Raw genomic sequence first — 25,141 nt, forward strand, 5'->3', positions numbered from 1 at the left:
GAAATAGCTCAAAGACAATGACAGGTTCAGAGAACCTGGAAGAGTGCAGTAGATAGGACAGTCGGTAATCTTTTACGTCCATTTCATAGTCTCTCACAATTTTTCCTGACAACATCCATACAATGGAATATTATGCAGCTGGCTATAGAGAATGAGGCAGCCTTTTCATGTACTGACATGGAATAGCCTCCAGGATATAATGAAAAATAAGCAAGATGAAGTACAGTAATATGGTAGATGACATTTATGTTTAAGAATAAATATAAAAATATGCCATATACATCAAATATTTCTGAAAAGATATACAGGAATGTTAACATTTGGGGGAAGGTGGTGAAGGTTATATGAGAATCATTTTCTGTCTATCTAAAATTAGGTTAAAATTAAGAAGAAAAAAGCAAGCGGGTAATTGATACTTGTTGAGGGTAGGGGTGGTGAAGTCAAGATTTGGTTACCATCTAAAGAAATAAAGTCCCAAAATATAAACCAAACTGTGGCACGTTTTGAAAAGGTTTCCTGACTAAATCCATTATATTCTATATACATACACCTTCTAAAGAATGAGATTTGGAATTTAATGGACCTACTTTAGGACCTATTCACGAAGTTTCTAAAGTACCCAAAGGACTTTAATATAAGTTAATAGACTCATTTGTTGCTCATTATGTAACCCAAAGTCTGTGTTCTATGGAAACTACAATGTGTGCCTTTAGACACTGGTTAGGGAAGTACTCTTCTGGAAGTCTGGAAGGTAGATTAATTTATCTAGAAATGTTTGGTTCTATTTAAGATTAATTATGAAAACTACTAAATAAGTGTAAATGAAATTATATAAGAATAAATGCATCAAATAGGATAAAAATGAAAAGATTCCAGATGTACTGAAAATAAAGCTAATGAGACAGATGCAAAACTTTAAAAAATTACCAACAAATCTTTTTTAAAAAATATTTATTTTATTTATTTATTTTATTTATTTTTTTGGCTACATTGGGTCTTATTTGGGGCACGCGAGATCTTCGTTGAGGCATGCAGGATCTTTCATTGCAGTGTGCAAGCTTCTCTCTAGTTGTGGCGTATAGGCTCTGTAGTTTTGCGGCACGTGGGATCTCTCGTTGAGGCACGCAAGCTCAGTAGTTGTGGCGCACGGGCTTAGCTGCCCCTTAGCATGTGGGATCTTAATTCCCCGACCAGGGATGGAACCCATGTCTCCCTCATTAGAAGACGGATTCTTTACCACTGGACCACCAGGGAAGGCCCCAACAAATCTTAATTTATAAAAACTTGCGGAAATTCCCTGGCAGTCCAGTGGTTAGGACTCTGCACTTTCACTGCCGACGGCCTGTGTTCAATCCCTGGTTGGGGAACTAAGATCCCACAAGCCACGTGGCGTGGCCAGAAAAAAAAATAAAAAAGTAAAACTTGCTTTAGATTTTTTAAAAAACCACTACCTTTTCTCCAAAGTATTCCAGAAAATACTGTGAATACACAAGTTAGAAAGATTACAGCATGTGCTACAACAGAGACAATCAATTTCAGCTGAGGAAATGGCTTCATAGGACAAAGTACTTATGGTTGTTTTAAAATATGTCTACAAATCCTTTGACATCCCTCCCAAAAAGCTGGAGCCTAACTGGTTTCCCTTGAGTGTGGGCTGGACTTAGTGACTCATTTTTAACAAACAGAATATAGCAGAAGTGGCAGTGTGTATCATCAAGATAGGATATACAGGCCTGTGGTTCCCTCCTTGCTCTCTCTTGTATCACTTGCTCTGGGTAAAGCCAGCTGACATGTTGTGGGGATACTCAAGCAGCCCTAGAAAGACCTAAGGCTGCAGCCATCTTGGAGACAGATCCTCCAGCCCCAGTCAAGCCTTCAGATGACTGCTGCAAGGCTGGTCACAGCTCGACTGCAACCGAGTCAGAGTCCACCCAACTAAGCTTCAACTGAATTCCTGACCCAAAGATATCGTTGGATAAGAAATGTCTGTTGTTTTAAGCAGCAAAATTTAGAGATAAGTTGTTAAACAGCAACAGATAACAAATACAGGGTTTAATATTTATCCATTTGTATCACTATAATTTTATTTAAAAATTTATTATGAAATTAGTGGAAATCACCTATGCTTTACAAAGATAATTATAATCGATATTTCCAGGAATGTACAAAATAGGACCCAAAAGGGATAAATCTAATCAGAATAAGAACATTAAACCAGAAGTAGAATATACAGACAAGTATTTAGCTTGTAAATAGATTTTAAAATAAACACTTGGGTGGGTGAAAGGAATAAGTGGTGCGGAGAGAAAGACAATTAGCTGAGAAATCTCAAGTATACGTTGTTTGGGGTGAGCAGCACGATATTTTTCCCTAAGTGTCAAAAAAATAGTTGTGAATTTACTTTAAATGTCATTAGCTTGGAAAAGTACAATTCTTCCTCTAGAAGACTGCACCTATACATAGAGAATGGAAAATCTGAATGTTTATGTAGAATAACCTGTCAGTTGACTAAAAAGTTTTGGGTCAAATATAGCATGTCTTCACTGGAAAATCAGCTTCAGGACCTTTAATTGTCTACCTCCGTTTCCCCTCCATTCCTAACAATATTACCAAATTCTTTTCAATCATTCAGGCAGTTATTAAAATTCTAACTTCTCAAACAACTTTCCCCGAATCAGCAGAAACAAGATTGGATTTCTTCACCTGGAGATTTGCATGCTAGGGCCCCATGCTGACATCCGTGAAGAGCACTGGCTCTGAAGACCAAGCATGGGGCTGAAGCCCTGTCCCATCTCACTGGTCACAAACACAGGCAAACTGTTCTCCCCATTCTGAAACTTGGTTGCCTTACTAGTAAAATGAGGATAATATCCAGTTTACAAGGTTGTTATTATAAGAATTAAATGACTTAGAGAAAAGGCTTAGCATAATACAGCCACTTGATAAACAGTAGCTAGTAGTTAATGATCTTGTTACTTACGTACTATATTTCCCTAACCAAGAAAACAAGGACACAGACTGCCAGAATATTTTTTGTATCATATAAAGACCCAAAAGGCAGCCCAGGAGATTAATGTGGATTTATGACATCTTATAATTTCTGGAACATCATAATAGCTTATGAGTTGAAATCCAAACTGAACACTCAGGTGCTCAACAAGTATTGGAGAACCTAGTCTGTGATCAATACTTATATAGCACTTACCATATTCTATGTAGTACTGTAAATATGTTTTTCTGCTCTACCAAATTATATATTCTTTGATTGCTTTAAAAAATTTCCATGTATCTCTATATTTTCTCGTGGCCCCTTGCATACATACATAAGGCTGAATGAATTTAACTTCAAGTCCTTGATGTCTACTCATATCAATATATTCTCAAGATTATAAAATTCAGGCATCAGATCTTCCCCTGACAAGGTGTGTGCACACTCATTCACACACAGTATCATACCCCCTAACTAAAGCCAGTGTTGGATACCCAGAGCAATGAGCATTTCTCTATGTGCAGCACTCTGTACAGTTTCTGGCATATAGTGAATACTTAATGAATGTTAGCAGAAAGAATAAATGAGAGAGAACAAGAACCCAGGAAGCGTGGTGAGTAGCTCACTGGTCTAGCTACAATTTAACTCCTGAAATCTCTTTTCAATGTGTTTATATCTTTGCACAACTATTGTTTGATTTCCTTATACAACAGAACTCTCTTATAACTTCCAATCATAGATTAGGACTAACATTTGTGCTATATGAGTATATGAGACATGTAAGATCCAAAGTATATTGGCATACAAGAAATAAGTCCTTATATTCTGGTTCCTCTCCTTCCACATTTCTGTGATTATATCTCACCCTGTTTCTTTCCTTTAAGTTTTGCCCATCCTATTGTAAACATCCCAGGTACAGGGAGTATATTATTTGCTTACCCTATAAACCTGCAAAGTGCCTAATACAAGATACAGATTGTAATCTTGACACTTGTTACTGACAATTATTTTGCAAATTGGACTTTCTGACATTTAAAAAAAGTGGGCGGGGAGGGGGGAATCTAATACAAAGTCAAAAGCATCTAGCTATGCATCAGGTATTTGAAAGAAATTTTCTGTAGTTATTGTGTTTGTGTGTGTGTGTGTGTCTAACATTAGAAACAGTAACTTCTCTGACCCAACAGAGATATGAGGATGAATGAAATCTGTGTGTGACTACGTGCAATCATGCACAAGGACAGTATTAAGAAGCTTCAAAGGCTCATTCAAACAATGCTATGTGCCAAGCATTATACCAAATTCTGGAGAAAACAGAAATAAGGAGATGAGGTTCATGGAACTGGAAAGCAGACTGGTGGATCTAGAGAGTCTGCAGGCTGTTATTTCCTTATCCTTCTCTAAACTCTCCGGGTTCTCCAAACTCAATCTCTTTGTTAGTCTCTATGCTAACCCTCTAAATCAGTGGTTCTCAAAGCGTGGTCCTGGGAATAACAACATCAGCATCACCTGAAAACTTGTTCAAAATGCAAATTCAGGAGCCACACCCAGACCTACGGAATCAGAAACTTTGGGGGTGGGACTCAGAAATCTGTGTTTTACCACAGCCTCCAGGTATTTCTGATGCATGCTCAAGTTTGAGAAACCATCTAAGTTTGATTTAAGTGTTGATTTCCAAAAATTCCACTCTTTGCCGTTTCCAGTTCTCGCTCTCAACTTTTCTGCATAGGAATATCTTTTCTTCTACTACCTCTGCAACTGTAACTATCACTACTACTAATAGAAACAGCTGTCATTTATTAAGCATATATCAGCTAGGCATTGTGCTAACTGCTGGGCACATACCATCTTAATCTCCACAATTCTTTAAAATATTATTAACCCCACTTTTCAGAAGAAACTTAGGTTTACAGATGGCTAAATAACTTGCCCAAGGTTACCCATCCCAACCAATAGTGGCATAACAGAGATTTGATTTCAGGTTTTCCTGACTCCAAAGTCCACAGCATTAACTACTATACTAAGTCCCAGAATGGTACTACTTCCATAGCCTTGGAGGCTGTCAGTTACATTACAATTATTCCTAAACTTTCTCATAAACTCTGGAGTAGAGTTTCTAGTTACCTAATGGGCCTCTCTAAACTCCACACATGGGCCTTAAAATTAACATGCCATCATTTCTTCCCTCCACTGTAAATCTGTTCCTCCTCCTGTGTTTTCTATTTTAATGTTCTCAGAATCCCCAGTTACTCAAGCTGGACATGTCACCTTTGACTTCTCACTCTCTCTCACCTCTAGCTGTTCATAACATTTAGAAATTTTTTAACATCTAAAATATCTTTACAAGCCATCCATTCCCACTGTCCCTCTTCAGGCTCCCAGCATCTCTCACCTACATCCTAACTGGTCTCCCGCCCTCTCCGCTCTCATGCAGTTCTGCATATGAACTGCCTGTTAACTTTCTGATCTGATTATTCTACCTTTCAAGGTTCTCTATCACCAGCACGGGGGTAGTGTTGGAAGGAGGGAGACTAGGCTTTTTAGAATGGAAGACTCCCTTGTAATTTGGCTCCAACCATACCTTTCCTGTCTCATCACTTCTGCCATACAAGAAGCCTACAAAAGACAACTCAAGGTTTTCCCATTCAATTTTAATCTTTGGCAATTTTGCTTATACTCTCCTCTCTGGCTGGAATGATTGTTTTCCCTTTTCCATGTAGCAAAATACGACTTAACCTTCAGGGCTAAGTTCCACCGTCTTCTCTTTAAAGTTTTCCCTGACTCTATCAATTTATTTCCCCAGCCAAAGTGATCTATTCCTTCAGCATTTTATTCATTCCAAAAGTGGTGAACTCTTATCACAGCACATCATGGTTAGTGTTTGTCCCCTCTGATGAACACTTGGTATCTCAGGTATACTGTGTTTTATTCTTTGTCTTGCTGGCATCCAACACAGTGCCTAGACATAGCCAGCACCCAATAAATATTTGCTGAGTTGTTAAATAACATTTGGTGTTGCAACATTACACAGGTTAGCAATTCAATTTCAGGTTTATGCAACACTCAAAAGAAAGCTCACATAACAACAAAAGATAAAGACTAAAGGTTCAATATTTAAGAGCCGCATCTTTAATTTTCTCAAATCTTTTTGTCAATATTTTTGAGTATCCTTCTTCAAATAGACTCCTTTCCCAGCTAACATTATTTTTATTTTTTACAGGATCAGCAGTAACTACAAACCTCAGACCACTATAAGAGATAATCCCAAGCAAAACTGTGTCACTGAGAGTAGCTCGATAATTGCTTTGGGTACATCATTTCAGTAAATTTCCAATGGAACGGCCCAAGCACATAGGTAGATTTTAGAAATGAGGACATGCGCTGCTGACTAAATACATAAGATACACGCACATTAGTGAGGCATTTATTCAAATTAGTACTGAAATCAGAGGTATACAACAACCTGATTTTGGTTCAACGATAATATCCTTTCCTTTTAAGTAATGATAACACTTATGATTGTTTTAAGACTCTACTCTGAGTAACACAACTCCCATCCCTCCCAGAAAGTAGGCTCCATCTTGTTATCAGTGGGATGCTGATGAGCCTGCCTTAGTCTTAACACTTTCCCTCCCCAACCTACTAAACCTTATCTCTCCAATTTTCCCCTCTCATGGGACATGTAAGTTGCCGCAATATATCCCCCAATGACCAAATTCACACTATTTTTCTCAACATATGACTTATCTCTTCTCTAACAGAAGTTTTACACTTCTTTCAAAGATGAGATGAAATCTTACCTCTTCCGGAGTTCACTAATTCAGCCCACAAGTCTTATCTTTTCTAAATTTCTACTGCACTTAAAGTATAGCACTTCACATAACACCTGTTTACATACTACCTCATTTGGTTTCATAATTATTTTATATAATATGCTTTATTTTCCTAGCTAGACTGTTTGCCCTTAAAAGAAAAAAGCCAGGTCTTTTATGTCATTTGTAATCCCACAGTCCTCCTCCCATACGCAGCATAATACTAGGCAGAGGGGGCACATGTATTAACTACTTGAAGGACTGAGCTAACTGCGTGTTATGACTTATCCACGGTGTCACATATAATAAATATCTACTGCGTGCCTACTCTGTGGCAGGCACTTTTGTAGGTACTGGAGATATGGCCCTGAAAAACAAACGTGATCCCTGTCCTAAAAGCTATTATAGTCTAGAGCGCAAGAGATACTGAATTCCGAGTACCCTAAGAGCTACAGAGCAAGGTTATCACTGGTTCCGAGACGTAAGAACCTCAAACAACATACTTTACAGATCCTCAGTTATGAAACTGAATCACAGAATTTTAGATCCAAATGAGAAGTTACAAGTTATTTTCTTCAATTTTCTTGCACAAATCATGATTAAATTTCAGTATAGCCTGTCTTTCTACCGTTTCTAGGCACTGCCTTCATCAACGGTCAGAAGACTGACTTCCTTCCTACCTCCAATACTCCTTTCTGCCGAGCATGGTCACTACTGCAGCCACACATCTACCCACGAGGGAGTCCAGCGCACTGAGAAGAAAGCACTGGGCTAACGATCAGCTGCACCCAATCAGGCTTGTCAGACCATCGACATTTTCCAGCTCACACGCTGAACAGAATCTGTATTTTCTGCTTAGTAAATAGCAAGCCTGTGCTACTTTTAAGAAAAAGAAAAACCGGTGCCTCCACACTTCCTCGGCCCTAATAACGACAGAAGCACAACATGGTTTAGGGAAACAAAACAGCTGATGTGAGTCTATGAGGAAGAACTGAGGATGGCTAGCCGCCCCGTGGCCTCAAAACCCGTAGCAACAACGTGATAAAATGCGTAGGGCCGACAAAGTTTGGGGCGTGCATTAAGCACGTGCGCACACACACGAAGTTGGAAACACTAGGCAACAGGTGGGCCGCACCCTCTGTACACTGACAGATCACCTTCTCCAGGTCGTGGGTGTGTCTGACGCCGCACGCAGGCACTGATTCACAACTCCCTCCATAACAACCAGCTCCGCCTCAGAGCCCAGCCAGGGCAGGGGCGCTGAGGGCCCCAGTAGTGCCAAACTTTCCGGACCCCAACCTCGGCGTCCCCGGTTCCGCCTGGTCTCGGTCTCGCGCCAGCTCGTCTCAGGCAGGATGCGAGGCTGCTCTAGGAACCTGGCTTCTCGGGATTCCGAGTCCTCGGCCTGGGAGCCTGGCAGAGCCACCCCGAGGTCCCCAAACACCTCCTTCCTACAACACATTCCAGAACTAGAGACTCTTCGCCGGCCAGCTGCTGCCGCTTCCCACAGCGACCGAGCCCAGGAACTGACCCTCGTCAGCCCCCGTCCCCACTCCTTCCCCGCCCCTGGAAAAAGCAGCTGAGGAGCGTGTAGGGGCGCGCGTCCCCGCGCCCCGGGCCCGCGCAGCAGGTGCGGCCAGGCCCCACCTCCCTGGTGAGGCCGCGGCTACTCACCCCCACGATGCTCCTCTGCGACCTCACCGCCCGCACAGACGCCTCTTCCGCCCGCTCCGCACCCGCCTCGTAGCGACCGCCCCCTCGGCCCCTGCCGTCGCCGCCGTCCTCGCCGCCGCCGCGGCGCGCGTCCGCTGTCACGCACACCGCCGTGGCCGCGCACGCGCCTCTGCGCGCTGGCGTCACGTAGCAACCGATTAGCGGCGGGCAGGCGGGAACCGTGGGTTTAGGGCCGCGAGGCCGGGTCCCGCGGGTTTTGCGGCTTTCCCCCACCCGCCCGACCCGCTGCCCTCCTGAGCAGTGGGCCCCAGGGTGTGGCTGCCCTGCCGGCACCTAGCTCCGGGTAAGTTACGTCACTATACGTCACTGTATGGCCTCACCGATCTCGTCACTGCAAATGGAAAGCTCGCTGCCGTGATCGCCCGGGCGCCTGTGGTGGAGTCAGCAGTGGCCTAGTCCAGACTCGCTGGAACCCCATCGGCTACTTCTGCGAAGTGCAGGAAGGTTCTCCAGGGACTGGGACCAGAAGGGAATGAGTGCGCGGTTAATGTGTAAGGCTGCTGAATGACACTCGTTAACTCAGCAGCAGCGTGTGATGGACCGGGCCTTGAATTCCTCTGTTTCCTCATTATATAAATAAGAATAACAGTACCCATCTTTACTACGTTGAAGAATTGTACCGCTAAAAGAAAATAATGTATGCAAAGGTGCTTTTTAAAGTGTAAAACTCACTAGACTTTAAAATATCTTTATTATAAGAGAAGGCAGTCGAGCAAGAGCAGTTAAGAGCATGGACTTTGGAGTCAGGGAAACCTAGGTTCAAGTCTGATCCTGGATGTTGGACAGTCAATTCTGCTAGGCACTTGGGCGAACTGGAGGTCCACTGGGGTGTGGGGATTTGGAGAGAGTGACTGGGAAGGACGTAATCCCAGCCAAAGGAAGCTTCATGAGTAAAGGTATGGAAGTGAAAATAAACAGGAAGAACAAAGCTTGAGGCAGGGAGATCAGTTATGAGGCCATTGCTGTACCCCAGGTAAGAAGAGATCAGAGCCTTAACCAAAGCTTTGGCAGTGGGAGTGTAGAGGAAGGGATAGATGTGAGCGCTGTTAATGTGGTAGAATTGACAGCGCTGAGTGAGGGATAAATGAGTAAGCCAAGTTTCTAGCACGGGTGCTGGGGTAGGTGGTGGAAACATTTAACAAAATGTGAATAAAAATGAGTCTCGGTTATCCACAAGTTTCTGATCCAGCGTATTAGATAGTGCTGGTGATAGTCCCAGGAGGATGATTGGATTTGTGGAAAATGATGATGTGTTCAAAAATGGATATGTTTGTTGGGGAAACACTTATTCTCCACTCATGATGTTTCCTTCCACACAGAGTGACATCTGTTAATAAAATATATAATATATATAATATGATCTTAGCCTCTCACTGCACCTGCCCCCAGCTCACTCCTCCCTAGAGCAGTGACTTCCTATTTGGTGAATTTAAAAGGAGAAACGGGACAGGTGTAGCCCATCCCATCACTTTCCTCTTAAAGGAAAGCTTCCATCAGGGAACTATCTTTGTGTTCTTTTCTGATTCACCAGGAGCAGGGCCTGGGGGTGGGGTTGAGGGTGCCTGGTCCAGGGCTACAAAGTTAGTAAGCCTATTTAATACCAGAGTTTCGCATTAGGAAGCTCTCTGTCCACAGGTAATATCCAATACTAATTTTGTCATTTGTAGTATACAGAATTATGGCTCCTGAAAGATTTTCATGTCCTAATCTCCAAAACCTGTGAATGTTACCTTACAGGGCAAGAGGGACTTTGCAGGTGTGTTAAATTAAGGATCTTGAGGTGGGGAGATTGTCTTGGATTATCTGGCTGGATTGGAGGCAGGAGGGTCAGAGAATGAGATATGATGGTGGAAGCAGAGGTCAGAGAGAAAGATTTTAAGAATCTGTGCTGCTGGCTTTGAAGATGGAGCCAAGGAATGCAGGCAGCCTTTAGAAGCTGGAAAAGGCAAGGAAACAGATTCTCCTCTAGAACCCCAAGAGAGAACGCAGCCCTGCCAATGCCTTGATTTTAGAATGTCTGACCTCCAGAACTGTAAGATAATAAGTTTGTGTTGTTTTAAGCCACTAATTTTGTGGTAATTTGTTACAACAGCAATAGAAAATGAATACATTCAGTAACAAAGATGATAGTTGGTCCCCTGCTGCATTCTGTTTTATCTAGAAAAAAGGGTGCAATTTATTAGGCTCCCTCAAAGACTACTGCAAGATGACTGTGACTTGATGAAGGGAACCTTCACATCCAGAGGGAAATATCCAATAAACAGTCGAATTACACGAGTCTGCGAATGAGGAGAGAAGTTGAGTTAAAATAGATTTAGAGGACATTAACTTATATCAATAATTGGTAATTTAAGTCCTAGGCATGGATGAGATCAATCAGAAAATATAGAAGAAACAATACAGAGGACCAAAGATAGATCCCCGGGAAGTACTGAGTTTAAAAGGCAGTGGCAGATGAATGGAAGCCCACAAAGTCTGAGGAACAATGGCCAGAGAGATAAAAGAACTAGGTGAGTGTAATGCCCTGAAACCAAGGTGGGAAAGAATTGCAATATGGTCTGAGCAGAGTCAGAGACCACAAATAGGGCAAGTATATCAAGGGCTGAAAAGCACTGACTGGATTTAGCAACACAAAAGTGATTAGTGACCAACAATAGCAACTTTAGTGAGGTAGTAGAGATAGACACGAAATTACTTGGGTCAGAAAGGCAGGTCAGTATAGTGGATTGCCATATGGACTAGTTGATGGCAGTTTGAGATTCTACTCTTAGTTCTGGCCATTAACTAGCTAAGTAACCTTTGGCAAATCACTTAACTATTCCATGCTTTGGTTTCTCATCTAACGAAGGAGAGGATCAGACTGACTGACTTTCACATAAATTCCTAGAGAGTCCCCTTAACTTTATTTTTTTTTAACATCTTTATACAAGTATAATTGCTTTACAATGGTGTGGTAGTTTCTGCTGTATAACAAAGTGAATCAGCCATACACATACAGATATCCCCATATCCCCTCCCTCTTGCATCTCCCTCCCATCCTCCCTATCCCACCCCTCTAGGTGGTCACAAAGCACTGAGCTGATCTCCCTGTGCTATGCAGCTGCTTCCCACTAGCTATCTGTTTTACATTTGGTAGTGTATATATGTCCATGCCACTCTCTCACGTCATCCCAGCTTCCCCTTCCCCCTCCCCATGTCCTCAAGTCCATTCTCTACATCTGCGTCTTTATTCCTGTCCTGCCCCTAGGTTCATCAGAACCTTTTTTTTCTATAGATTCCATATCTGTGTGTTAGCATACGGTATTTGTTTTTCTCTTTCTGACTTACTTCACTCTGTATGACAGACTCTACGTCCATCCACCTCACTACAAATAACTCAATTTCATTTCTTTTTATTGCTGGGTAATATTCCATTGTATATATGTGCCACATCTTCTTTATCCATTCATCTGTCGATGGACACTTAGGTTGCTTCCAGGTCCTGGCTGTGGTAAATAGAGCTGCAATGAACGTTGTGGTACATGACTCTTTTTGAACTATGGTTTTCTCAGGGTATATGCCCAGTAGTGGGATTGCTGGGTCGTACAGTAGTTCTAATTTTAGCTTTTTAAGGAACCTCCATACTGTTCTCCGTAGTGGCTGTATCAATTTACATTCCCACCAACAGTGCAAGAGGGTTCCCTTTTCTTCACACCCTCTCCAGCATTTATTGTTTGTAGATTTTTTGATGATGGTCATTCTGACTGGTGTGAGGTGATACCTCATTGTAGTTTTGACTTGCATTTCTCTAATGATTAGTGATGTTGAGCATCCTTTCATGTGTGTGTTGGCAATCTGTATATCTTCTTTGGCGAAATGTTTGTTTAGGCCTTCTGCCCATTTTTGGATTGGGTTGTTTGTTTTATTAATATTGAGCTGCATGAGCTGCTTGTTAATTTTGGAGATTAATCCTTTGTCAATTGTTTCATTTGCAAATATTTTCTCCCATTCTGAGGGTTGTCTTTTCGTCTTGTTTATGGTTTCCCTTGCTGTGCAAAAGCTTTCAAGTTTCATTAGGTCCCATTTGTTAATTTTTGTTTTTATTTCCATTTCTCTAGAAGGTGGGTCAAAAAGGATCTTGCTGTGATTTATGTCACAGAGTGTTCTGCCTGTGTTTTCCTCTAAGAGTTTTATAGTTTCTGGCCTTACGTTTAGGTCTTTAATCCATTTTGAGTTTATTTTTGTGTATGGTGTTAAGGAGTGTTCTAATTTAATTCTTTTACATGTAGCTGTCCAGTTTTCCCAGCACCACTTACTGAAGAGGCTGTCTTTTCTCCAATGTATATTCTTGCCTCCTTTATCAAAAATAAGGTGACCATATGTGCGTGGGTTTATCTCTGGGCTTTCTATCCTGTTCCATTGATCTATATTTCTCTTTTTGTGCCAGTACCATACTATCTTGATTACTGTAGCTTTGTAGTATAGTCTGAAGTCCGGAAGCCTGATTCCTCCAGCTCCGTTTTTCTTTCTCAAGATTGCTATGGCTTGGGATTGACATGTATACACTGATGTGTATAAAACTGATGCCTAATAAGAACCTGCAGTAAAAAAAAAAAAAAAAAAAAAAGATTGCTATGGCTATTCAGGGTCTTCTGTGTTTCCATACAAATTGTGAAATATTGTGTTCTAGTTCTGTGAAAAATGCCACTGGTAGTTTGATAGGGATTGCATTGAATCTGTAGATTGCTTTGGGTAGTAGAGTCATTTTCATACTGTTCATTCTTCCATTCCAAGAACATGGTATATCTCTCCATATGTTTGTACCATCTTTAATTTCTTTCATCAGTGTCTTATAGTTTTCTGCATACAGGTCTTTTGTCTCCTTAGGTAGGTTTATTCCTAGGTATTTTATTTTTTTGTTTCAATGGTAAATGGGAGTGTTTCCTTAATTTCTCTTTCTCACTGTTCATCATTAATGTATAGGAATGCAAGAGATTTCTGGTGCATTAATTTTGTATCCTGCTACTTTACCAAATTCATTGATTACCTCTAGTAGTTTTCTGGTAGCATCTTTAGGATACTCTATGTATAGTATCATATCATCTGCAAACAATGACAGCTTTACGTCTTCTTTTCTGATTTGGATTCCTTTAATTTCTTTTTCTTCTCTGATTGCTGTGGCTTAAACTTCCAAAACTATGCTGAACAATAGTGGTGAGAGTGGACAACCTTGTCTTGTTCCTGATCTTAGAGGAAATGGTTTCAGTTTGTCACCATTGAGAATGATGTTGGCTGTGGGTTTGTCTTATATGGCCTTTATTATATTGAGGTAAGTTCCCTCTATGCCTACTTTCTGGAGGGTTGTTGTCATAAATGGGGGTTGAATTTTGTCAAAAGCTTTTTCTGCATCGATTGAGATGATCATATGTTTTTTCTCCTTCAATTTATTAATATGTTTTATCACATTGATTGATTTGTGTATATTGAAGAATCCTTGCATTCCTGGGATAAACCCCACTTGATCATGGTGTATGATCCTTTTAATGTGCTGTTGGATTCTGTTTGCTAGTATTTTGTTGAGGATTTTTGCCTCTATGTTCATCAGTGATAATTGGCCTGTAATTTTCTTTCTTTCTGACATCTTTGTCTGGTTTTGGTATCAGGGTGATGGTGGCCTCGTAGAATGAGTTTGGGAGTGTTCCTCCCTGTACTATATTTTGGAAGAGTTTGAGAAGGGTAGGTGTTAGCTCTTCTCTAAATGTTTGATAGAATTTGCCTGTGAAGCCATCTGGTCCAGGGCTTTTGTTTGTTGCAACATTTTTAATCACAGTTTCAATTTCAGTGCTTGTGATTGGTCTGTTTATATTTTCTATTTCTTCCTGGTTCAGTCTCAGAAGGTTGTGCTTTTCTAAGAATTTGTCCATTTCTTCCAGGTTGTCCATTCTATTGGCATATACTTGCTTGTAGTAATCTCTCATGAGCCTTTGTATTTCTGCAGTGTCAGTTGTTACTTCTCCTTTTTCATTTCTGTTGATTTGGGTCTTCTCCCTTTTTTTCTTGATGAGTCTGGCTAATGGTTTATCAATTTTGTTTATCTTCTCAAAGACCCAGCTTTTAGTTTTATTGATCTTTGCTATGTTTCCTTCATTTCTTTTTCATTTGTTTCTGATCTGAGCTTTATGATTTCTTTCCTTCTGCTACCTTTGGGGTTTTTTTGTTCTTCTTTCTCTAATTTCTTTAGGTGTAAGGTTAGGTTGTTTATTTGAGATATTTTTTGTTTCTTAAGGTAGGATTGTATTGCTATAAACTTCCCTCTTAGAACTGCTTTTGCTGCATCCCATAGGTTTGGGTTGTCGGGTTTTCACTGTCATTTGTTTCTAGGTATTTTTAATTCTCCCTTTGATTTCTTCAGTGATCTCTTGGTTATTTAGTAGTGTATTGTTTAGCCTCCTTGTGTTTGTATTTTTTACAGACTTTTTTCCTGTAATGGACAACTAGTTTCATAGCGTTGTAGTCAGAAAAGATATTTGATACAATTTCAATTTTCTTAAATTTACCAATGCTTGATTTGTGACCCAAGAATTTTCCATGAGCACTTGAGAAGAAAGTGTATTCTGTTGTTTTTGGATGGAATGTCCTATAAATATCAATTAAGTCCATCTTGTTTAATGTATCATTTAAAGCTTGTGTTTCCTTATTTATTTTCATTTTGGATGATCTGTCCATTGATGAAAGTGGGGTGTTAAAGTCTCCTACTATGATTGTGTTACTGTCGATTTCCCCTTTTATGGCTGTTAGTATTTGCCTTATGTATTGAGGTGCTCCTATATTGGGTGCATAAATATTTACAATTGTTATACCTTCCTCTTGGATCGATCCCTTGATCATTATATAGTGTCCTTCTTTGTCTCTTGTAATAGTCTTTATTTTAAAGTCTATTTTGTCTGATATGAGAATTGCTACTCCAGCTTTCTTTTGATTTCCATTTGCATGGAATATCTTTTTCCATCCCCTCACTTTCAGTCTGTATGTGTCTCTAGGTCTGAAGTGGGTCTCTTGTAGACAGCATATATATGGGTCTTGTTTTTGTATCCATTCAGCCAGTCTGTGTCTTTTGGTGGGAGCATTTAATCCATTTACATTTAAGGTAATTATTGATATGTATGTTCCTATTACCATTTTCTTAAATGTTTTGGGTTTGTTATTGTAGGTGTTTTCCTTCTCTTGTGTTTCTTGACTAGAGAAGTTCCTTTAGCATTTGTTGTAAAGCTGGTTTGGTGGTGCTGAACTCTCTCAGCTTTTGCTTGTCTGTAAAGGTTTTAATTTCTCCATCAAATCTGAATGAGATCCTTGCTGGGCAGAGTAACCTTGGTTGTAGGTTTTTCTCCTTCATGACTTTAAGTATATCCTGCCACTCCCTTCTGGCTTGCAGAGTTTCTGCTGAAAGATCAGCTGTTAACCTTATGGGGATTCCCTTGTGTGTTATTTGTTGTTTTTCCCTTGCTGCTTTTAATATGTTTTCTTTGTATTGAATTTTTGATAGTTTGATTAATATGTGTCTTGGCGTGTTTCTCCTTGGATTTATCCTGTATGGGACTCTCTGTGCTTCCAGGACTTGATTAACTATTTCCTCTCCCATATTAGGGAAGTTTTCAACTATAATCTCTTCAAATATTTTCTCAGTCCCTTTCTTTTTCTCTTCTTCTTCTGGGACCCCTATAATTCGAATGTTGGTGCGTTTAATGTTGTCCCAGAGGTCTCTTTTTTCTTTATCCTGCTCTGCAGTAGTTATTTCCACTATTTTATCTTCCAGGTCACTTATCCATTCTTCTGCCTCAGTTATTCTGCTATTGATCCCGTCTAGAGTATTTTTAATTTCATTTATTGTGTTTTTCATCGTTGCTTGGTTCCTCTTTAGTTCTTCTACATCCTTGTTAAATGTTTCTTGCATTTTGTCTATTCTATTTCCAAGATTTTGGATCATCTTTACTATAATTATTCTGAATTCTTTTTCAGGTAGACTGCCTATTTCCTCTTCATTTGTTAGGTCTGGGGTGTTTTGACCCTGCTCCTTTATCTGCTGTGTGTTTTTTTGTCTTCTCATTTTGCTTATCTTACTGTGTTTGGGGTCTCCTTTTCACAGGCTGCAGGTTCGTAGTTCCCATTGTTTTGGGTATCTGTCCCCAGTGGCTAAGGTTGGTTCAGTGGGTTGTGTAGGCTTCCTGGTGGAGGGGCCTAGTGCCTGTGTTCTGGTGGATGAGGTTGGATCTTGTCTTTCTGATGGGCACGTCCACATCTGGTGGTGTGTTTTGGGGTGTCTGTGGCCTTATTATTATTTTAGGCAGCCTCTCTGCTAATGGATGGGGCTGTGTTCGTGTCTTGCTAGTTGTTTGGCATAGGGTGTCCAGCACTGTAGCTTGCTGGTCGTTGAGTGAAGCTGGGTCTTGATGTTGAGATGGAGATCTCTGAGAGATTTTCGCTGTTTGGTATTACGTGGAGCTGGGAGGTCTCTTGTGGACCAGTGTCCTGAAGTTGGCTCTCCCACCTCAGAGGCACAGCCCTGATGCCTGGCTGGAGCACCAAGAGCCTTTCATCCACACAGCTCATAATATAAGGGAGAAAAAAATAGAAAGAAAGAGGATAAAATAAAATAAAATAAAGCTATTATAATAAAAAATAAGAAAAAAAATTATTATGAGTAAATGTATTCAAAAAAAATTTTTTTATTTTTAAAAATAGATTTATTAATTTTTTATAATAAAAAATAAGAAAAAAGTTATTAAGAAAAAAATTTATTAAGAAAAAAATTTTTTAATTTTTTAAAATAAAAAATATGAAAAAACTTATTAAAATTTTTTTTAATTTCTAAAAATAGAAAATAAGGAAAAAATTATTAAGAAAACATTTATTAGGAAAAAAATTTTTTAAGTAAAAAAAAAAAACGGACGGACCTAACCCTAGGACTAATGGTGAAAGCAAAGCTATACTCACAAAATCTCACCCAGAAGCATATACATATACACTCACAAAAAAAGGAAAAGGGGAAAAATTAATATATCCTGCTCCCAAAGTCCACCTCTTGAATTTGGGATGATTTGTTGTCTATTCAGGTATTCAACAGATGCAGGCACATCAAGTTGTTTGTGGAGCTTTAATCCGCTGCTTCTGAGGCTGCTGGGAGAGATTTCCCTTTCTCTTCTTTGTTCGTACAGCTTCCAGGGTTCAGCTTTGGATTTGGACCCGCCTCTGCATGTAGGTCGCCTGAGGGCGTCCGTTCCCCGCCCAGACAGAACGGGGTTAAAGGAGCAGCTGCTTCGGGGGCTCTAGCTCACTCAGGCCGGGGGGGGGGAGGGAGGGGCACGGATGTGGGACAAGCCTGCAGCAGCAGAGGCCGCGTGACGTTGCAGCAGCCTGAGGCACGCCGTGCGTTCTCCCGGGGAAGTTGTCCCCAGATCACGGAAGCCTGGCAGTGGCGAGCTGCACTGGCTCCCGGGAGGGGCGGTGTGGAGAGTGACCTGTGCTCGCACACAGGCTTCTTGGTGGTGGCAGAAGCAGCCTTAGCGTCTCATGCCCGTCTCTGGGGTCCGCGCGGATAACCGCAGCTCACGCCTGTCTCTGGGGTCCGCGCTGTTAGCCGCGGCTCACGCCCGTCTCTGGAGTTCGTTTAGGCGGCGCTCTGAATCCCCTCTCCTTGCGCGTCGCGAAACAAAGAGGCAAGAAAAAGTCTCTTGCCTCTTCAGCGGCTGCAGACTTTTTCTCGGGCTCCCTCCCGGCTAGCTGTGGTGCGCCAACCCCTTCAGGCTGTGTTCACGCCGCCAGCCCCAGTCCTCTCCCTGTGATCCGACTGAAGCCAGAGCCTCGGCTCCCAGCCCCCGCCCGCCCCGGCGGGTGAGCAGACAAGCCTCTCGGACTGGTGAGTGCTGCTCGGCGCCGAGCCTCTGTGCGGGAATCTCTCCGTTTTTCCCTCTGCACCCCTGTTGCTGTGGGATCCGCGCTGATAGCCGCGGCTCGCGCCCGTCTCTGGAGCTCGTTTAGGCGGCGCTCTGAATCCCCTCTCCTTGCGTGCAGCGAAACAAAGAGGCAAGAAAAAGTCTCTTGCCTCTTCGGCAGCTGCAGACTTTTTCCTGGACTCCCTCCCGGCTAGCACCGAAGCCGGAGCCTCAGCTCCCAGCCCCCGCCCGCCCCAGCGGCTGAGCAGACAAGCCTCTCGGGCTGGTGAGTGCTGGTCGGCACCGATCCTCCGTGCGGGAATCTCTCCACTTTGCCCTCCGCACCCCTGTGGCTGCACTCTCCTCCGTGGCTCCGAAGCCCCCCCCTCTGCCACCCGCAGTCTCCGCCCGCGAAGGGGCTTCGTAGTGTGTGGAACCCTTTCCTCCTTCACGGCTCCCTCCCACTGGTGCAGGTCCCGTCCCAATTCTTTTGTCTCTGTTATTTCTTTTTTCTTTTATCCTACCCAAATACGTGGGGATTTTCTTGCCTTTTGGGAGGTCTGACGTCTTCTGCCAGCGTTCAGTGGGTGTTCTGTAGGAGCAGTTCCACGTGTAGATATATTTCTACTGTATCTGTGGGAAGGAAGGTGATCTCCACGTCTTACTCTTCCGCCATCTTGCCCCTACCTCCCTGTTTTGGGTTTTTTATCATAGGTCTTTTCCTTCTCTTGTGTTTCCTGCCTAGAGAAGTTCCTTTAGCATTTGTTGTAAAGCTGGTTTGGTGCTGCTGAATTCTCCTAGCTTTTGCTTGTCTGTAAAGGTTTTAATTTCTCCATTGAATGTTAATGAGATCCTTGCTGGGTAGAGAAATCTTGTTTGTAGGTTTTTCCCTTTGATCACTTTAAATATGTCCTGCCACTCCCTTCTGGCTTGCAGAGTTTCTGTTGAAAGATCAGCTGTTAACCTTATGGGGATTACCTTGTATGTCATTTGTTGTTTTTCCCTTGCTGCTTTTAATATTTTTTCTTTGCATTTCATTTTTGATAGTTTGATTAATTTGTGTCTTGGTGTGTTTCTCCTTGGATTTATCCTGTATGGGACTCTCTGGGCTTCCTGGACTTGATTGACTATTTCCTTTCCCATATTGGGGAAGTTTTCAACTCTAATCTCTTCAAATATTTTCTCAGTCCCTTTTTCTCTTCTTCTCCTGGGACCCCTATAATTCAAATTTTGGTGCATTTAATGTTGTCCCAGAAGTCTCTGAGACTGTCCTCAATTCTTTTCATTCTTTTTTCTTTATTCTGCTCTGTGGTAGTTATTTCCACTATTTTATCTTCCAGGTCATTTATCTGTTTTTCTGCCTCAGTTATTCTGCTACTGATTCCTTCTAGAGAATTTTTAATTTCATTTACTGTGTTGTTCATCATTGTTTGTTTGTTCTTTAGTTCTTCTAGGTCCTTGTTAAACATTTGTTGTATTTTCTCCATTCTATTTCCAAGATTTTGGATCATCTTTACTATCCTTACTCTGACTTCTTTTTCAGGTAGACTTCCTATTTCCTCTTCATTTGTTTGGTCTGGTGGGTTTTTACCTTGCTCCTTCATCTGCTGTGTGTTTCTCTGTCTTCTCATTTTGCTTAACTTACTGTGTGTTTGGGGTCTCCTTTTCGCAGGCTGCAGGTTCGTAGTTGCCGTTGTTTTTGGTGTCTGCCTCCAGTGGCTAGGGTTGGTTTAGTGGGTTGTGTAGCCTTCCTGATGGAGCAGACTGGTGCCTGTGTTCTGTTGGATGAGGCTGGATCTTGTCTTTCTGGTGGCCAGGACTGTGTCTGGTGGTGTGTTTTGGGGTGTCTGTGACCTTATTATGATTTTAGGCAGCCTCTCTACTAATGGGTGGGGTTGTGTTCCTGTCTTGCTAGTTGTTTGGCATAGGGTGTCCAGCACTGTAGCTTGCTGGTCATTGAGTGGAGCTGGGTCTTAGCGTTGAGATGGAGATCTCTTGGAGAGCTTTCGCCATTTGATATTACGTGGAGCCAGGAGGTCTCTGGTGGACCAATGTCCTGAAGTTGGCTCTCCCACCTCGGAGGCACAGGCCTGACACTCAGCCAGAGCATGAAGACCTGTCAGCCACATGGCTCAGAAGAAAAGGGAGAAAAAATATAAAGAAAGAAAGAAAAAAATAAAATAAAATAAAGTTATTAAAATAAAAACTAAAAAAATTATTAAAAATTAAAAGAAATTTAAAAGTAATAAAAAGTTGAAAAAAAGGAAGAAAGAAAGAAAGAAGAGAGCAACCAAACCAAAAAACAAATCCACCAGTGATAAAAAATGGTATAAACTATACTAGAACAAACAAACCAAAAACAACGGACAGACAGAACCCTAGGACAAATGGTAAAAGCAAAGCTATACAGACAAAATCACACAAAGAAGCATACACATACACACACACAAAAAGAGTAAAAGGAAAAATATATATATATGTCTATATATATATATAAAAAAAGGAAGAGAGCAATCAAATCAATAAACAAATCTACCAGTGATAATAAACTCTCAATACTAAACTAAGACAAACATAAAACCGAAACAAATTAGATGCAGAAAGCGAACCCCAAGTCTACAGTTGCTCCTAAAGTCCACCGCCTCAATTTTGGGATGATTCGTTATAGGTTCAGATATTCCAGAGATGCAGGGCACTTCACGTTGATTGTGGAGATTTAATCCACTGCTCCTGAAGCTCCTGGGAGAGATTTCCCTTTCTCTTCTTTCTTTGCACAGCTCCCGGGGTTCAGCTTTGCATTTGGCCCCGCCTTTGCGTGTAGGTCGCCTGAGGGCGTCTGTTCTTTACTCAGACAGGACGGGGTTAAAGTAGCAGCTGATTAGGGGTCTCTGGCTCACTCAGGCTGGGAGGAGGGAGAGGTATGGAATGTGGGGTGAGCCTGCCACGGCAGAGGCCGGCGTGATGTTGCAGCAGCCTGAGGCACGCTGTGTGTTCTCCCGGGGAAGTTGTCCCTGGATCACGGGACCCTGGCAGTGGCGAGCTACACAGGCTCCTGGGAGGGGAAGTGTGGATAGTGACCTGTGCTTGCACACAGGCTTATTGGTGGCTGCAGCAGCCGCCTTAGCATTTCATGCCCGTCTCTGGGGTCCACGCTGATAGCCATGGCTCGTGCCCATCTCTGGAGCTCGTTTAGGCAGTGCTCTGAATCCCCTCTCCTCATGCACCCTGAAACAATGGTCTCTTGCCTCTTAGGCAGTTCCAGACTTTTTCCCGGACTCCCTCCTGGCTAGGTGTGGTGCACTAGCCCCCTCAGGCTGTGTTCACACAGCCAACCCCAGTCCTCTCCCTGGGATCCGACCTCCGAAGCCTGAGCCTCAGCTCCCAGCCCCCGCCCACCCCGGCGGGTGAGCAGACAAGCCTCTTGGGCTGGTGAGTGCTGGTTGGCACTGATCCTTTGTGTGGGAATCTCTCCACTTTGCCCTCTGCACCCCTGTTGCTGCACTCTCCTCCGTGGCTCCGAAGCTTCCCCCCTGCCACCCCCCGTGTCCGCCAGTGAAGGGGCTTCCTAGTGTGTGGAAACTTTTCCTCCTTCACAGCTCCCTCCCAGAGGTGTAGGTCCTGTCCCTATTCTTTTGTCTCTGTTTTTTCTTTTTTCTTTTGCCCTACCCAGGTACGTGGGGAGTTTCTTGCCTTTTGGGAAGTCTGAGGTCTTCTGCCAGCGTTCAGTAGGTGTTCTGTAGGAGTTGTTCCAAATGTAGATGTATTTCTGATATATTTGTGGAGAGGAAGGTAATCTCCATGTCTTACTCCTCCGCCATCTTGAAGGTCTCTCTCCCCCTTAACTTTATATTAGACTCATTTGCTTATAACAGCACACTTCAAATCCTACTCATTTCACCAAACAGTGAGAATCAGTATATTATGTTCCAGCTTATGTCCAGATACTATGGATGTGGATATGATACAGTTACTTGAGAAACTCACAGTTTTGGAAGGGAGATAAACATATAAGGATGTAACTAATTGCCATAGTTCTTTTTTAAACAAAGCAAGGTATAAATCGAATGAACCGTGACTATAACACAGTATTCTACATACTATAATAGAATTCTGTATGAAGTGACATGAGGGATATATAAAGTAATGCAGATGAGGGAGTAGTCATTTTTTCCAAATGGAAATCAAGCTGTTATATTTACCTACTCTCTCAGGTGGACACAATGTGCCTCAAAACTGATGTAACCATAAGGCATTTCCATGGTGATAAAAAAAACCAGGAGAGTTGTGCTAATCCACCACTGATCGTTTAATATTACTTTTAGGTAGCTTTGTTGTGATCTGAATGAATATTTATGTACAGCTACTTGTGAACTTAAGTACACCCTTTAATTGGAAAAATGGACACATGTAAAATTTGAATGCAAGAGTAGTTTATTTACTTTTCCACCAGATCCAAGTGGAAACATTTGTTTTACATGCCATGCTCTCTTCCGTTTGCTCATCTAATCCTCATATATTATCTCATTTAATTTCACAAACATCAGTTCATTGTATTAGTAAATGATATTATATCTCTGTTTTAGCAGGTGGGGATACCAAGTTTAAGTAATTGGGCCAAGGTCACATTAACAGCAGTTAAGTAGTAAACCAGGCATCCTCTCTTTAGGAAACCTTCCCTCCAGCCCTTATTTGGTCTAAGTGCCCGTCCTCTGTACTATTACATCATGTGTACACCTTTATTTTAGCGTTTACTGAAATAATGATGATGCTTACTATGTGCCAGGTACTGTTTTAAGTATGTTCTGGGCATTAACTCATTTAAGCTTCATACCCCTTTGAGAGAGGAAATATCATTAATCACAGTACTTTATAATTCAGGAAACTAAGGCCTAGAAAAGTTAAGTAATTTACTCAAGGTCACACAATTAGTAGTCATGGAACCAGGATTCAAACCCAAGTAGTTAGGTTCTAGAGCCCATGCTCTTAACCCCCAGGCTGCTGCCCTTCTTCATACCATACACACTCTGCTAACATTGAGAGATTCTAGATGACATAGTTTACAGAACTCACCAGTGCAGTAATTGTAAGGTTATTGTGTGTGATACCACTTTGTATTCTTTTTTCTTTCTTTTTTTTTTTTTTTAATATATTTATTTTTGGCTGTGTTGGGTCTTCGTTTCTGTGCTAGGGCTTTCTCTAGTTGTGGCAAGCGGGGGCCACTCTTCATTGCAGTGCGCGGACCTCTCACTGTCGTGGCCTCTCTTGTTGCGGAGCACAGGCTCCAGACGTGCAGGCTCAGTAGTTGTGGCTCATGGGCCTAGTTGCTCCGCGGCATGTGGGATCTTCCCAGACCAGGGCTCGAACCCGTGTCCCCTGCATTGGCAGGCAGATTCTCAACCACTGCGCCACCAGGGAAGCCCTCACTTTGTATTCTTTATGAAGTGAACACAAGAGAATTTTTCTCTCATGGGGGGAAGGGGGGGTGGGATCAATTGGGAGATTAAGACTGACATATATACACTATCATGTGTAAAATAGATAGCTAGTGGGAACCTGCTATATAGCACAGGGAGATCAGCTCAGTGCTCTGTGGTGACCTAGATGGGTGGGATTGGGGGGGGTGGGTGGGAGGGAGGTCCAAGAGGGAGGGATATATGTATACATATAGTTGTATACATATAGCTGTACACTTCGTTGTACAGCAGAAACTAACAACACTGTAAAGCAACTATACCCCAATTAAAAAATAAATTAAAATTTTAAAATTAAAAAAAAAATTTTTTTAATAAGAGAATTTTTCTCTCTCAGCCAGATGCCATGAAACACTTGGCTAATCTTGAGTAACTGCTATGTTTTCTCCTTATAGGTGCTGTGAATTACATAACTGGCTGTTTTCTTCTTTCACTCTGACTGCCAAGAAGCTCTGAGAAATTTGTGGCTCAGCATTAGTAACTGGAAGGACCCTTGGCCTGCATATCTGTATTCTGTTGAAATTTATTTTGAAATTTTTCAAAATAAAATTCTGTCAAAATTTATTTTGAAATTTTTCAAAATAAAAACCTGGGGGAAAACAGTCTAAATTCTTCTTTATTTTCTAAGTTATTGATATTGTACATTTATTTTATAATTAGAAAAAGTAAACTTTGCTTTTAAAAGAAAGGTTGCAGCTTTGCATGATTTCTCAGGCTTTGGCTCTGTGGACAAGAACTTGTTTCAGGTTGAGCTCCATGAGTTCAATATAGAACCCTATAAAACCAGGACTTCTGTGGCCTTGAAAGTCCAGATCAATAGAATTGGTGTTCAGACAGATCAGAAAGTATTTCAAGTATCATAAAACAGGCAAGTTGTGGCCCTCCTTATTTTTAAACTAAATAATGTGAAACCACTTTTGTATTATTTGAACATATGCTATCTTGCTTTGGAGATAAGAAAGTCAATCTTCCTTAATGCTGATGATATTTTATTATAATTAACTTTAATGTACGGTTGATTCTGTGGTTTAGCATTTGTCAGAAATGGATGAAGATCACCTGTTCTAAAACTAAAATAATTATTTTGGTACATGTCCTGAAATTTAACTGGTTTAGATCCAGTAACTCAGAATCAGATTCATTTCTTTACTTAAGGTTATGTTTTACAAGGAATTCTTCCAGGTAGATTTACTGAGCAGTCATTTTGCTAAAAGCCATACATTTCATGGG

General features: G+C 41.6%; 1 protein-coding gene and 1 long non-coding RNA gene across 2 annotated transcripts in view; one reads left to right on the forward strand and one right to left on the reverse strand.

The window, feature by feature from the left end:
- Positions 1 to 8,575, reverse strand: part of BTBD9 (BTB domain containing 9) — a 409,107-nt gene extending 400,532 nt beyond the window's left edge. Inside the window, exon 1 of the mRNA XM_068559438.1 lies at positions 8,473 to 8,575. The gene's annotated coding sequence lies outside the window, so the exon portion shown is untranslated. The remainder of the gene's footprint in view (positions 1 to 8,472) is intronic.
- Positions 8,576 to 8,688: 113 nt separating this feature from the next.
- On the forward strand, positions 8,689 to 24,501 carry LOC137774167 (uncharacterized). The gene is made up of 3 exons (XR_011075781.1): positions 8,689 to 8,815; positions 10,887 to 11,042; positions 24,307 to 24,501. It is a non-coding gene; the product is annotated as an uncharacterized lncRNA (long non-coding RNA).
- The last annotated feature ends 640 nt before the right edge of the window (positions 24,502 to 25,141 follow it).

This window comes from Eschrichtius robustus, chromosome 12 (assembly GCF_028021215.1).
Source record: "Eschrichtius robustus isolate mEscRob2 chromosome 12, mEscRob2.pri, whole genome shotgun sequence".
NCBI lineage: Eukaryota > Metazoa > Chordata > Mammalia > Artiodactyla > Eschrichtiidae > Eschrichtius > Eschrichtius robustus.